Raw genomic sequence first — 13,272 nt, forward strand, 5'->3', positions numbered from 1 at the left:
CTAATCTCTTATTTAGGTTACTCAAATCCTTTCTCAGACCAGTCTAAGAATAAATACTAAGCTTCAGGCAGACTTCCAATGGACTTCCACTGCCTCTCAGGAGGAAAAGCCTTTCTAGTAACTTTTCTTTGGGAACAATTTGAATCTGTTTATTTAAATTTAGAGGATTCACTGCTGTATTTTCCTGTGACATGAGAGGCCAAAAGCTCCCTCTTTATTGAAGCCTATGGCTGGATCTAGGTCAGCAGAGGCCAAGACTGTGATCAACTGGTAACTTCAAAAAATATGCACGTTATAGGGATGTATGGTGAGAAATGCCATCTTCTTCCAGGGATAACTAAAATTTTAGTCAGTGTTTCATTGTATACTCTATGGCTGAAGAAAAACTCAAGATCTTAGACATTTTTCACAAAACGCTGAGGGATCAGAGTTTGAAAAATAAGAGCTTTAAAACTTGGTATCACTCTCGTTTAAGAAAGTTGAGAACTGACTTTTTAATAGGATTCCTTAAAAGAAAACTTCAGGGCTTTCCTGGTGGCGCAGTGGTTGAGAGTCCTCCTGCCGATACAGGGTACACGGGTTCGTGCCCCGGTTCGGGAGGATCCCACGTGCCGCGGAGCGGCTGGGCCCGTGAGCCATGGCCGCTGAGCCTGCACGTCCGGAGCCTGTGCTCCGCAACGGGAGAGGCCACAGCAGTGAGAGGCCCGCATACCGAAAAAAAAAAAAAAAAAAAAAAAAAAAAAAATCATCCTGGTGATGGGCTTCCCTGGTGGCACAGAGGTTTAGAATCTGCCTGCCAGTGCAGGGGATACGGGTTCGGGCCCTGGTCCAGGAAGATCCCACATGCCGCGGAGCAACTAAGCCCGTGCACCACAACTACTGAGCCTGTGCTCTGGAGCCCGCGAGCCACAACTACTGAAGCCCGCACGCCTAGAGCCCGTGCTCTGCAACAAGAGAAGCCCCCGCAATGAGAAGCCTGTTCACCGCGATGAGGAGTAGCCCCTGCTTACCGCAGCTAAAGAAAGCCCGCGCGCAGCAACGAAGACCCAACACAGCCAAAAATATATAAATAAATACAAATAAACTTATAAATATAAAAAAAAATCCTGGTGATAAGGAATTCAGAAACACAAGGACAGACTAGAGAGATAAAAGGTAACTGAAACAAAAATCTAAGTAGGGACCCAAGGTAAGATCTGGGGCTCTGAAGTGCTACAGAGATAGATGCATTATGCGCTGATTATTAGATGTGGGTCTCAGAGTTGTTCGCCATTTGGATGTTTAAACTTTCTGAATTTCCTCTGGGTTTCTTTATGACTGCTCAACAATTAAACATTAACTCCTCACTACTTTATTCTTTCTGCTCTTTTGAATAACAACAGAGAGTCTGCAGAGATTGGGAAGTTCAGTCATAGTTTAGGTAAAGGACAGATGGTTGTCTGAACTTATCATCAGCTTGTCCTAAGATGTTCCCTGGGAGTCCCATGCAGTGATAGAGAGTGTTTCTCTTGCTCTCTTTTGTGAGATCTGACTTCCTTAGCCTGCATATGGTGTATGGGATAGAGGCTGTGTACATGTGTGTGCAAGTGTGTGTGTTCCTATGCGTGAGAGTGAACTGGTCAGTCTTGGGTGGGTTCATACGTTGGTCAGAATTTGAGATTTATTCTTTTTAACTCCAGTTTCTACCTGCTGTGAAACGGTAGGTAAGCAGGACAATGGAAGTTTGTAGCTGGAGGAGTTCAGGTCATCTGACTCTATCTGTCCAGCTGAAGAAGCTGGGCCCTAGGGTGGTGACTTGCCCGAGGTCATGTAGAGCAGTGAGACAGAGGCCTGTGGAGAACCCAATTTCCTAATTCCGTGGTGGCCATTTGCTAGTTGGGATGATTGAGGCACCCGTGTAATTTTGATTTCAAAAATGCTGAAATGGAGATGTGTCATTCATTTAAAATGATGTTTTAATGAAGTGAACAGAGAGCAGGAGAGCTCATTGTTGACATTGTGGTGGCCTCTCTTTTTTTTTTTTGCCGTACGCGGGCCTCTCACTGTTGTGGCCTCTCCCGTTGTGGAGCACAGGCTCCGGACGCGCAGGCTCAGCAGCCACGGCTCACGGGCCCAGCCACTCCACGGCATGTGGGCTCTTCCCGGACCGGGGCACGAACCCGTGTCCCCTGCATCGGCAGGCGGACTCTCAACCACTGCGCCACCAGGGAGGCCCAGTGGCCTCTCTTAATGGCTCATCTCACAGTTCTGGATGGTTCTAGGGTTTGGATGCGGTTGGGTGGTGAGCAGAAGTACAGTGGCCTATCAAGTTTGTCCGTACATGGGGGTTACTTTCTACACTAGCACAGGAAGTAAACATCCAGCAAAGTTAAGGCTTCTGAAAATCCTTTAGGAAGAGACTGGTACACACGCGCTCAGTAAGACAAACACAGCTAGAGCTTCCTCCAGCATTGGCTGTTTCTTCATTTAAGCACCAGATGAAGCCACTGGCTTGCACTTGGGGCCATGGTGTACCCCAAACACATATCTTTAGACGTTGAGCAGTGAGATGCTCCCACACAAGAGGCCCGGGGGTCCGAGCCTGAGGGATAAAGTACAGCAGCTTTAGGTCCTGGGGAGGGAGGACACACAGCAGCATCTACACTAAACAAAGACGAAGAACTAAAGGTTTTTTACGTAACCATACAATTGAATTTAAGTAATTTAAAAGTATGTTTGCACATTTGATGCCACGATAGACTATCATTTTGTTGAAATCAATTCATTCCAAAATGAAAGTCACATAAATTAAATTGTCCCAGTCTTTAATATATTTCTTCCTCTCTTTTCTTATGTTCTCCCTTTCCCCCCTTCACTTTTTTTCTCCAAACTTAACCCCCAGGCAGAATTCTTTTACTCCTCTCTACCCCCAAAACGGTACCCACTTTTTACATCTCTCTTTTTCCTCTTATCTCTTCTCTCCTCCAAACTTGTTAATTACAGCTTGTTTATCTTTTAGATGTAAGGTTTTTTTAATTAAAAATTTTTTATGTGTTTAATTTGTTCCTTTTTAGGCAAAAAAAATATTGCGTGACTTCCCTCTCCTTTACTTTTTACTCTTCAGTTAATGCTAATTTCCTAGCTGGTCATTTATTGGCTGTGTGACTGGACACAATTTTCTTCACCTGCTTAAGCCTGTCTCCTCTTCTGTGAAGTAAGGATAATAATAGCACTTTCCAGACAGAGTTGTTTTTAAGTTCATGAGATAAAGTGCTTAGTTCAGGGTACAGCAAATGTTTAATTAATAGTAACCACTAAGATTATCAGTTTTTTAATACTTGTATTTTAAATAACATGCAAATACCTGCTGCCTAAGGATAAAGAATATTTTTATTGTTCATTTTAATTTCACTTTGTTTCATCCCCCCAGCATATGTGAATAAGTTTGGGCTATGAAAACTATTTTGAATAGGGAGATCTCCTCATAGCTTTTTATTTTTTTAGTTTTTAATGGACTTTATTTTTTGGAATGTTTTGGGTTCACAGAAAAACTGAGGGAAAGTACGGTGAGTTCCTATGTGCCCCATTCTCCCCACCATACACACCCTCTCTCACCATCAACGTCTGGCTCCAGAGAGGTACGTTTGTTACAGTTGATGAACCCACATTTGCCTTTTATTTTTTTAACTATGTAAATTGTTTCTTAAGGCAGTCATTTCTGGTTCTGTGAGCCATCCTAAAGACTCCCTTTACCAGGCATTTAAGGGAAAGGTAGCGGGTCCATGGGGCCCAGCTGCACATTAACCTTTTATTGACTATTCAAGATGCAGGAGCTCCTTGGAATTGGATGGACTGGTAAGAATAGTACAACTAGTGTATCCTGTCTGGCTGCCCCTTTTCTTTTCTCTTCTACTTTGTGAAGTTCTTTAAGGGCCTCAAAATGCCCCAACCCAACAATGGGTGGGAGACAAAGCCAGCTTCAGAGATGCCAGTGTTTAACGCTGAAGAGACGTGGACAGAATCCGCCAATAAATAACAACACCAGAGTCCATTCATACCGAGTTCCGAGTGGGAGAGGTGAATGGGGAACAGGCGTCCCCACCAGCCCTCTTCGCTCTGCATGAGAGCACAGAAGAAGCCGGGCTGGGGTGGCGAGCATCCCAGCCTCCAGTTACTGTTTCCTCATCCAGGCTACCCCGTCCCACTACTCTTGCCAACCCGCGGACACACACTTGGAGAACCAAGCAGGAAGACCTGGCTAAACGTTAACTTTCAGATTAAGCTCGATCCAAATTAAAGAGGGGACACGTGGCCCTGTGTCTGGATGGTTAGCATATTTGATGCTGACTTCTTCTTTGCAAGGTCACCACGGCTTAGTTACAGAAGTGATGATATAATTTCTTCTTCCCAAACCAGCAGACGTTTTAAAAATTAATAGAAGTGGAATTTGAACCTGGGATGTGACAATGACTCAAGAAAAAGGTCCCTAGAGCCTCCTGATAATCTTTATCTATTGATGTACAAACATCATACAAGCAAGGGATAAAGAGAAAATCTTCACTTTTTTCTAAACCTTTCCATCTTAATGTCTATTGTCGGAACCATAGTTGTCAAGAAATGCATTATAAATCATTTTTAAAAAGTGATCAGAAGTTAGTAAGCAGTTCTCTTGGAGAGTAAACTGAATGGTTTCTGGAGATGTTTAAAAAGCTAGACTGGGAAGTACAGTGTTCTGGAAGGTTTGGTGTTGGTCTGTGTTCAGCCGGCATAGTAAAACCCTGGGGGAATACACTTCCCCCTCTGGCTTTCACTTAGGCAAATTGGACGTCTGATTTGCAGTCTGGTGGGTTGGGGGATCCCCACCACTTTTGGCTTAAGTTACGGCGCCTAATCAACTGGCTTATTTAACCATAAATGTGAAAGCTTTGACTGAAAACCCAGTTTAAATGTGGACTACTGAACTTTCCTGAGGTTACGGGAACTCATCATTTGTCCAGCCCTTACATTCAGGGAAACTCTCTTTTAATGAACCTCATTTCACAGTTGCACAGACTAGACCAGCTTGGCTGGAAGAGACAGGAAGCTCGCTGTGCAGGTGTCCTGCCTCAGGTTGGGGGAGAGGGGTCCCGCATGAGCAGAACCAGTCCCTCCTCAGAAAAGCTTTCCACCCTCCCACTGCCAGCGCCTGCCATCTCCCCATCAGCTCTCTCAGCTTTCTCCTGTGATATTTTCTCTGTTCTTCACTATTGCAGTAAATGGCTGTAAAATGTTAAACATTAACACCTAGAGTGGCACCCTCAATCCAATCCTTCCTGCCCCTTCCCTGGTTTAGTTTTCCTTCCTTAGCACTTAACTACCAACAAACACTCTCCTTTGTTTACACACTTTGTTTATTGTCTCTCCTGCTGGAAGTCAGCTTCTTGAGGTCAGGGCGTTTTGTTTATTTTTACTGTTTTATCTCCATCACCTAAAACAGTGCCTGGCACATAGTAGCTGTTCAACAAACATCTGTGGCATGAAAGAATAACAGCAGGCCCTACAGCTCAAGCCAAGCCCACTTCATACCTCTTAGTACACTTCCTCAGAATTGCCAACTACAGGCTTCCTTGGTTTTGTGGCAGAGTTAAAGGTGAAGGGAAAGGTCTCATCAGGGCAGTCTCCGTGGCTGTGCTCTGCGCCATCACAGGGACCTGTGCTCAGAAGGAGCCTGTGCTTTAAGGCTCTGCCGTCACTGTCTCAAAATTCTTAATAATTTTTTCTTTGAACTTGTGCCTTGTAAGGGAAGTCCAGTGGGACCACGGATCACGCACGTGGGAGAGAGGGACGTGCACTGCGAGTGCCTGGCATCCATTTCTGCATGGCTCCTGGTGCCCCCCAGAGCACACGGCTCCAGTGACGGCCACACGTTCGCTTTCGGTGAGCTCAGAGCAGGTGCGAGGTGAGCGCGTTGCGTCTCCGCCTGGGTCAGCAGGGGCTCCCACAGCTTGAGAAGACGGGCTTTTTGTTTGAATCAGAACTTGCTTTGAAAACAGAAAGAAGGCAAGAAACATGCTGGTATCCTTCCTCAGTCCTGTTCCTCTCCTGGATGAGCCGACCACTTGCTCTGAAAACGATGCTGTGGAAGCAAAGGGAGAGAGAGAGATCTCCCCTCCTGCCCCTCCTTACTTGTCAGTAAGATGACGGTGGACGGCTGGTACTTTGCTTTGCAGTGAAGAATCGAAGTGAAAGTAGTTGAGTTAGTTTCGTGCAGCATTTCCACTGTTCTGTCCAGCACAAAATACATACACATGTACCAACTCTGGAATAGGAGTTTTGTGAAATGCTCTTATGTTTGCATTTAAATAAACATAAGATCATTTGCACGATATAAAGTTAAACAGTAAAATTCATGCTAATACTTTAAAGTTTTACTTTTTCTCTCCCGAGAACATTTAATAGCAAATAAGAAACACCCATGATGGAAGAAAGGAAAAAGCTTTATATTTTAGTAACTTTAATTATATTTTTTTTTCTCGCTTTTTGAACAAGGGATCCCACAATTGGGCCCTACAAATTATGTAAACGGCCCTGTTTGTCATGGCTGTGGTTGAATAATCCAGTTCAGCCTGTCGGATTCTGGGGCCATGTTTCTCAAATAATTATGTAAGTGTAGGAAGCCCAACGTCTCAGCAGATTGAGTTCCACCCCTCCTTTTGCAAGTCAACTACTTGGAACTTGGCACGTCATTTCTCACAGGAACGTTGTTTGGAACGGTGGTCAGTTTTCCAAGCTAGCCCTCAAAAACATATTGAAACAATACTTCGGCAGATTATCTTCATTATATTTGAAGCATTGCATTAGCGTCGCTGAAGACCATTAGTGCTGTTTGCACTGTGGGGTTGCACGGAACAGCTGAGCGGGGCCGTGGGAATTCTGACTGGTTCTGGCCAATGAGCTGTGAGCACTGGCATGTGCCACTCAGGGCAAGAGCATCTGGTAGACAGTGTGAGACCCGCCGAGACAAACTCTGCCATAGTGACTGGCAGTATTCCAGGGATGGCTGCTCCATCAGCCTGGGTACCAGGGAGGGTGTGACACAGAGCAGAGCCCCATTGGACCGGGGTGGCATGGAGCGTTACCAGAGCAGAACCTCACCAACTCTGATCAATGAAGTCATCAATCAGGGTTCTTTGATTGCAACCAGTAGATGCCAATTCTGGCTAATTTAAGCAAAGAGGCACTTGTTGGATCCTGGAGCAGCTCACAGACTCGAAGAAATGTCCGGGTCTTAGGTGGCAGGACAACTCCAGGACTCTTAGTTATTCCTGGGCCCATACCAGCATAACTCAGCTCCAACCATTTTCTGCTCTTGTGTTACTCCACCTAAGAGTCAGATTTCTGGGAGAGAGGGCTGGGTTGTCTTAATTTTGGTCATCTGCCCCTCCCTTAGCCAGGAACTGGGGACTTCGATGGACAGTCCCAGTAGCACTGCCCACAAAGAAACACGGAGATGTTTGTTTCCAAAAGCAGCAGATGTCCGCCACGCACTGCACGGCCACTCTTGGAGTAGCCTAGAGCGGCGGATGGAGAGAAAGCAATGTGAAACTAACCATACCCCTGGGGCAGGAAGTCATAAGTTGGGGTCTGTAGTTCAGGGTTGCTGATACCTATTTTGTGTTGAACGTTATAGTGGCTGCTGTGAGCCCTCCGGTCTGCTGAGGCCTCTCCCTTCTTAGCCTTTAAGACAACGGTTCTTAACCTGGCTGTAGATGAAGGGGTGGGGATGGGAAAGGGAAGCTTCTGTAAAAATAACCAAGGCTCAGGTCTTACCCCTGAGACTGTGATTTGTCTGGTGAAGTTGGATATCAGAATTTATTAGCAGCTACCCTGGTTAAGCTGGCCAAGGTTCAGTGGATCTGCTTTGGGACCTTAACCTGGCCAAGCCCCACCATCACACTTGGTCATTAAGGGTAGGAAGGCTACATGTGGAGTGTTTCTCTCCTGTAGGTTTAGTGCCAGAAACAAGTTCAGGCTGCTTGTTTTTTCTCTAAAAGCTTGAGATATGTTTTTTGTTTGTTTATTTTCCTGCAGTAGCTTAGTCCTACTTTATTTACCCAAATGCAGTTTTAGGCTGGTTGCTGGAACAAATATATTGACCTACTCGGCACTCAAAGGAGGAAGTGAAACACCAGAAAGGTTTGGGGCTGGACCTTGTTCATACTTGTGTTGCTTCTTCTTCTGCTGTGGCTGCCCTGGTGACCCCGCTAAGGTCCCTCTCCCCTCAGTCCCTGCCTGGAGAGAAAAAAGGATGATAGAAGTCCTTCAGATACAGATCCTCGCGCCCCCAAGTGGTGAAGTCGCATCTCTGGTACCCAGTCGCAAAGCCTTGCCAACCGAGGTTGCACGTGCTCTTTCAGGAGCTCCGGCCAAGCTCCCTTTGCACAGCGGTCACAGCAGGAGCGGGACCGGAACGGGAGCGGCAGACACTTGGGAGTGAGGCTTGTTTTATCTTTGCGTTGCAGTTATCACGAGATCTGTCACTGTCAAACTGCTTCCTCTCTTTCATCCTGACTTAGTGTGTTCCATGTTGGTGCCACCGCCCTCCATCATCTGCTGGAGCCTGAGGAAGAAATGCCCACTCTGGCTTTGGGAGTCATTCCAGAACGTGCGGCCCAGGATCCTTGTAAGTTGGAGGTGGAGGATTTCCGGCACATCTGTTGTGGGGAGGAGGACATGGTAACCCCAGGCTGCGGAGACCCCTCCGTATGACTCAGGCTGTCTGCCCCCACCAGCCAGCTGGAGGGACAGCAAGCAAAGCATCATCCTTTGAGGGTGAAGCCAGGGCACGGCTCCCCGTGCTGCAGCCTTATTCGGGACTTACTGGCCACAGCATAGCCTGGGCTGCTCCCACGGATTCGCTCAGGTACATGCCAGCACCCCTGGCACTTCCCTCTGCTGGTTTGGCCTCTTGGGGACGTTCTTAAATCCATTCACGAAGTCGGGCTGCATCAACAGAGGAAGTAGCAATGATTCCCTTAGAATGACACAGTTTTGGTGGAGAAAGGCGATATCATCTGACTTTCCCAAGGGAAACTTTTCACAGGAAAAAGTTTGAAAACCCTCCCTAAAAATCTCAGAATTGGCATGGAGGTTTTCACTGGGAAGTGACGTGGTGTCATAAACTGGAGTAGTGAGGCTCCTGGTCCCACACTGACTGCTGATCTGGGGCTCTCTGTCCCTGTGTTAACTTACCTGTGACCCAGGGAGGGCAGGCAGCCTGATGGTTAAGAGCATGGGCTTTGAAGTCAGACTGATCTGGTATTAAGACTTGGTTCGAACAGTCTATGAACTTGCAGAGTAACTTGACCTTGTTAAAGCCTCGGTTCCTTCATTCATAAATTGGGGACATAATAATTTGCATGAATTTGCATTTACTTAACTTCCTCAAGTCCCTGGTTCCCTTAGCTGTAAACTGGGGATAACAATTTTTCCTAAACTCAGAGGGTTGTTGTGAGGATAAATTATATAAGGTTTTTGAAGCTCTTAAAGGCCAGTCGTGGGCATACAGTAGTCACTCACAAAATTGAAGCTGTTTTTTTTTGTTTGTTTGTTTTTTTGCGGTACGTGGACCTCTCACTGTTGTGGCCTCTACCGTTGCGGAGCACAGGCTCTGGACGCGCAGGCCCAGCGGCCACCGCCCACGGGCCCAGCCGCTCCGCGGCATGTGGGATCTTCCTGGACCGGGGCATGAACCCGTGTCCCCTGCATTGGCAGGCGGACTCTCAACCACTGCGCCACCAGGGAAGCCCGAAGCTGTTTTTATTAGGAATGATAGTACCTGCCTTGATTCCATTGTAAGCAGTTCTTTGGATCAAATGAAGCAAGGTTTTCAAAAGCAGTTGGGAAACTGGAGATGGACACAAATACAAGATAATTGTTTGGAAACTGACTTCCTCTGCTGACTGAATGATTCATTTTTCTCCTTTAACTGTCAGTGTAGCTGACTGATTTGTGGCTGATGAAACGTCCTCAGGGGCTTCCCTGGTGGCACAGTGGTTAAGAATCCACCTGCCAATGCAGGGGACATGGGTTTGAACCCTGGTCTGGGAAGATCCCACGTGCTGCGGAAAAACTAAGCCCGTGTGCCACAACTACTGAAGCCTACGCTCTAGAGCCCGTGAGCCACAACTACTGAGCCTGTGCACCACAACTACTGAAGCCTGCACGCCTAGAACCTGTGATCTGCAACAAGAGAAGCCACCGCAACGAGAAACCCGTGCACTGCAACGAAGAGTAGCCCCCGCTCGCCACAACTGGAGGAAGCCCGCATGCAGCAACGAAGACCCAATACAGCCAAAAAATGAAAAAATGAAATAAATAAATTTTAAAAAGATTATGAAAAGAAACGTCCTCAGGAGCCAGAGGATCTGCTGGTCCAGGCCTTGCTTTTTTGCCTTCAGTCGTGGGCTAACCTGATCAACCGCGTGAAGGCACTACGCAACTTTCACTTTTTAAGATTCACAACTCCGGCAACTGTTTTTTTTTTTTTTGCAAGATGATGTAAATATTTTCTTTTCTTTTTTGAAAACCCTCACCATTTGTCCCTTCACCACTAATCTTTGAGCAGCCTGATGATTAATGGGTCTCCAACGTTCGGCTTTTATGTAAGAAGTAAGAGCCGAACCTCCGCTTCCCAGGGCGAGGCTGTTTAGCATGACAACGTGGCGTATCTGCTCGCATGTTTCCTGTGGAAGTTCTGCAGTGCTTTGTGGAATCGTTTTTCCTGAGCAGTTGCAAGATAGCCTGTTTTGCAATAAACCTAGAGTAAGCATCCAGTTATCTATTGCCATGTAATCAACTGTCCCCCACTCCGTGACTCAGAGAGCTGACTGTGTTCTGCTTGCTTGTGTAGCCTTGTCTGTTCTGCAGGGCCTCATCTGGGAAGATGCAACGGCCAGAGGTGGCTTCACGGTGGGTGAGGTGAGGCATCTTCCCTCAGAAATTCCCGCATTTTTTTTTTTAAAACAGCTCAAGAAAGTTAGTCAAAGTGGGTGCAGTGCTTAGGAATCTTTGGAAGAAAGATACCAATATGCACGCACTGGTGCCTCGTGTGAGACTACAAGTGCAGTTTCTGAGGCTGCAGGCTGTTTAAAATCCTTCTTGTCCCACTGAAACTAAGACGCTAACTTCCTAAAGGAGAAAGGCTTCCTCGTTTTGCTGAGATCCCTGGACAGATCGTTTGCTTTCATAGAAGTAGAGGCATAACTCATACCTGACTCCAGTGACCAAAACTGGATGTGCACAGCTGACAGACTTCTCTCATTAGACCCTAGTTAATAACCACAGAATTTCCTATTCATTTTATCCTGAGAAGAGTTTAGATCTGTTTGCACTGGTTTATAATAATTGGAGAAGTCCTGAGTTCGTAGCAGTTAAAGTAATTATGTAAATATGTATATTTGTATATTTTGGTCAGCAGGGTCGGGGGCATGGACGGAGAGGGATAGACAGATTCAGAGCAGGATAGAGAAGATAAAAATTATGTCTCATTCCCTCTCACAGAGATAACTGCTAATATAGTTCCACCCACTCTCTTTTAGTGGCATATATTTAAACCATTTTGTTATAAAAATGATGCTCAATTATTATAGAATATTAAAGGGAAAAACCTTATAATGCCCCCATTTAGAGAACCAGTGTTACCATTATGATGTCCTTTGTTTTCTGCCCTGCATATACAGTTAAACACTGAATATGCATTACAGCATAAGCATTTTCCTAAACAAAAAAAACAGCACAAACTTTAAATGCACAAGACGAAAATGATAGCACACAGGACACACACATATCTTGCATTTCAACCTTCTTTATAAACACTGATGAAAATATCAAATAAAATATTTGGCATGAGATCCATCAATCTACTTTAAGGAATGTACCGTGACCAAGTGAATTTCATTTCAGGAATGCAGAGATAACAAAATATTAGGAAATCTGTTAGTATAATCAATCTTATGTGAAAACTTCATGTGATTATTTTGATACTGAAAAGCCATATCCATCATGTGATTTTGAAAAATCTCAAACTAATAATAATACGCTTGATTAGACACAGTCCTGTTAGAGTCAGAGAAAAACAAGTGTCACCCTTTTCTCCTTGTTTAAAAGTGCTTGTCAGTACAGTGAGCAGGATTGTGAAGCAAGATGTCTAAATATTGGAGAGAAGAAGGAAAAATTGTCTTCATTTGAAGATGATATGATTGTTCACCAAGAGAATCATTAAAAAGCTTTTGGGGGCTTCCCTGGTGGCGCAGTCGTTGAGAGTCTGCCTGCCAATGCAGGGGACGCGGGTTCATGCCCCGGTCCGGGAAGATCCCACATACCGCAGAGCGGCTGGGCCCGTGAGCCATGGCCGCTGAGCCTGCGCATCCGGAGCCTGTGTTCCACAATGGGAGAGGCCACAACAGTGAGAGACCCGCGTACCGCAAAAAAAAAAAAAAGCTTTTGGAAGTAATAGAGTTCCCTGTAGTGTACAAGTACAAAGTAAATATATATAAAATTAATGGTTTCTTAGATCTCAGCAACAACCAGTTAGAAAATATAATGGAAAAGATATTCCACTTACAAGAGTATAAAGAAAATTAAATACCTAGGAGTACATGTAACCAAAAACCAAACCAAACCAAAATAGAATAGAATCTTTATGAAACTCTCCTGAGAGAAATAGCATTTGAATACGCGAAAAGACAAATCATGTTATTGGATGGTGTATTAGTTTTCTAGGGCCACCATAACAAATTACCACAAACTGAGTGACCAAGAACTTTACTGTCACAGCTCTGGAGATTAGAATTCTGAATTCAAAGTGTCAGCAGACTCTCTGAAGGCTCTAGAAGAGAATCTACTTAATGCTTGTCTCTTAGGATCAGATGTTGCTGGAATTCTTGGCATTCCTTGGCTTGTAGACACATCCAATCTCTGCCTGTGGCATTAATAGCATTCTCCATGTGTTTCTGTCTCTGTGTCTCTGCTTCTCTCCTTTTAAGGACACTCGTCACATTGAATTAGGGCCCATTCTAATGACTTTAACTTGACTGTATCTGAAAAGACCCTGTTTCCAAATAGTGTCATATTCACGGTTTCCAGGGGTTAGGACTTCAGCATATCTTTTTAAGGGGACACAATTCAACCCATAACACATGAGAAGACACAATGTGAAAAAGATTCACATTCTCAAACCAATCAGAAATCCTACAAAATCTCAATAAAAACCCCAAAGTGATTCCAAATGAATTCTGAAACTCACAGGGGGGA

This window comes from Aethalodelphis obliquidens, unplaced genomic scaffold, assembly GCF_003676395.1.
Source record: "Aethalodelphis obliquidens isolate GAN/ISIS:26980383/991018 unplaced genomic scaffold, ASM367639v1 scaffold39, whole genome shotgun sequence".
Classification (NCBI taxonomy): domain Eukaryota; kingdom Metazoa; phylum Chordata; class Mammalia; order Artiodactyla; family Delphinidae; genus Aethalodelphis; species Aethalodelphis obliquidens.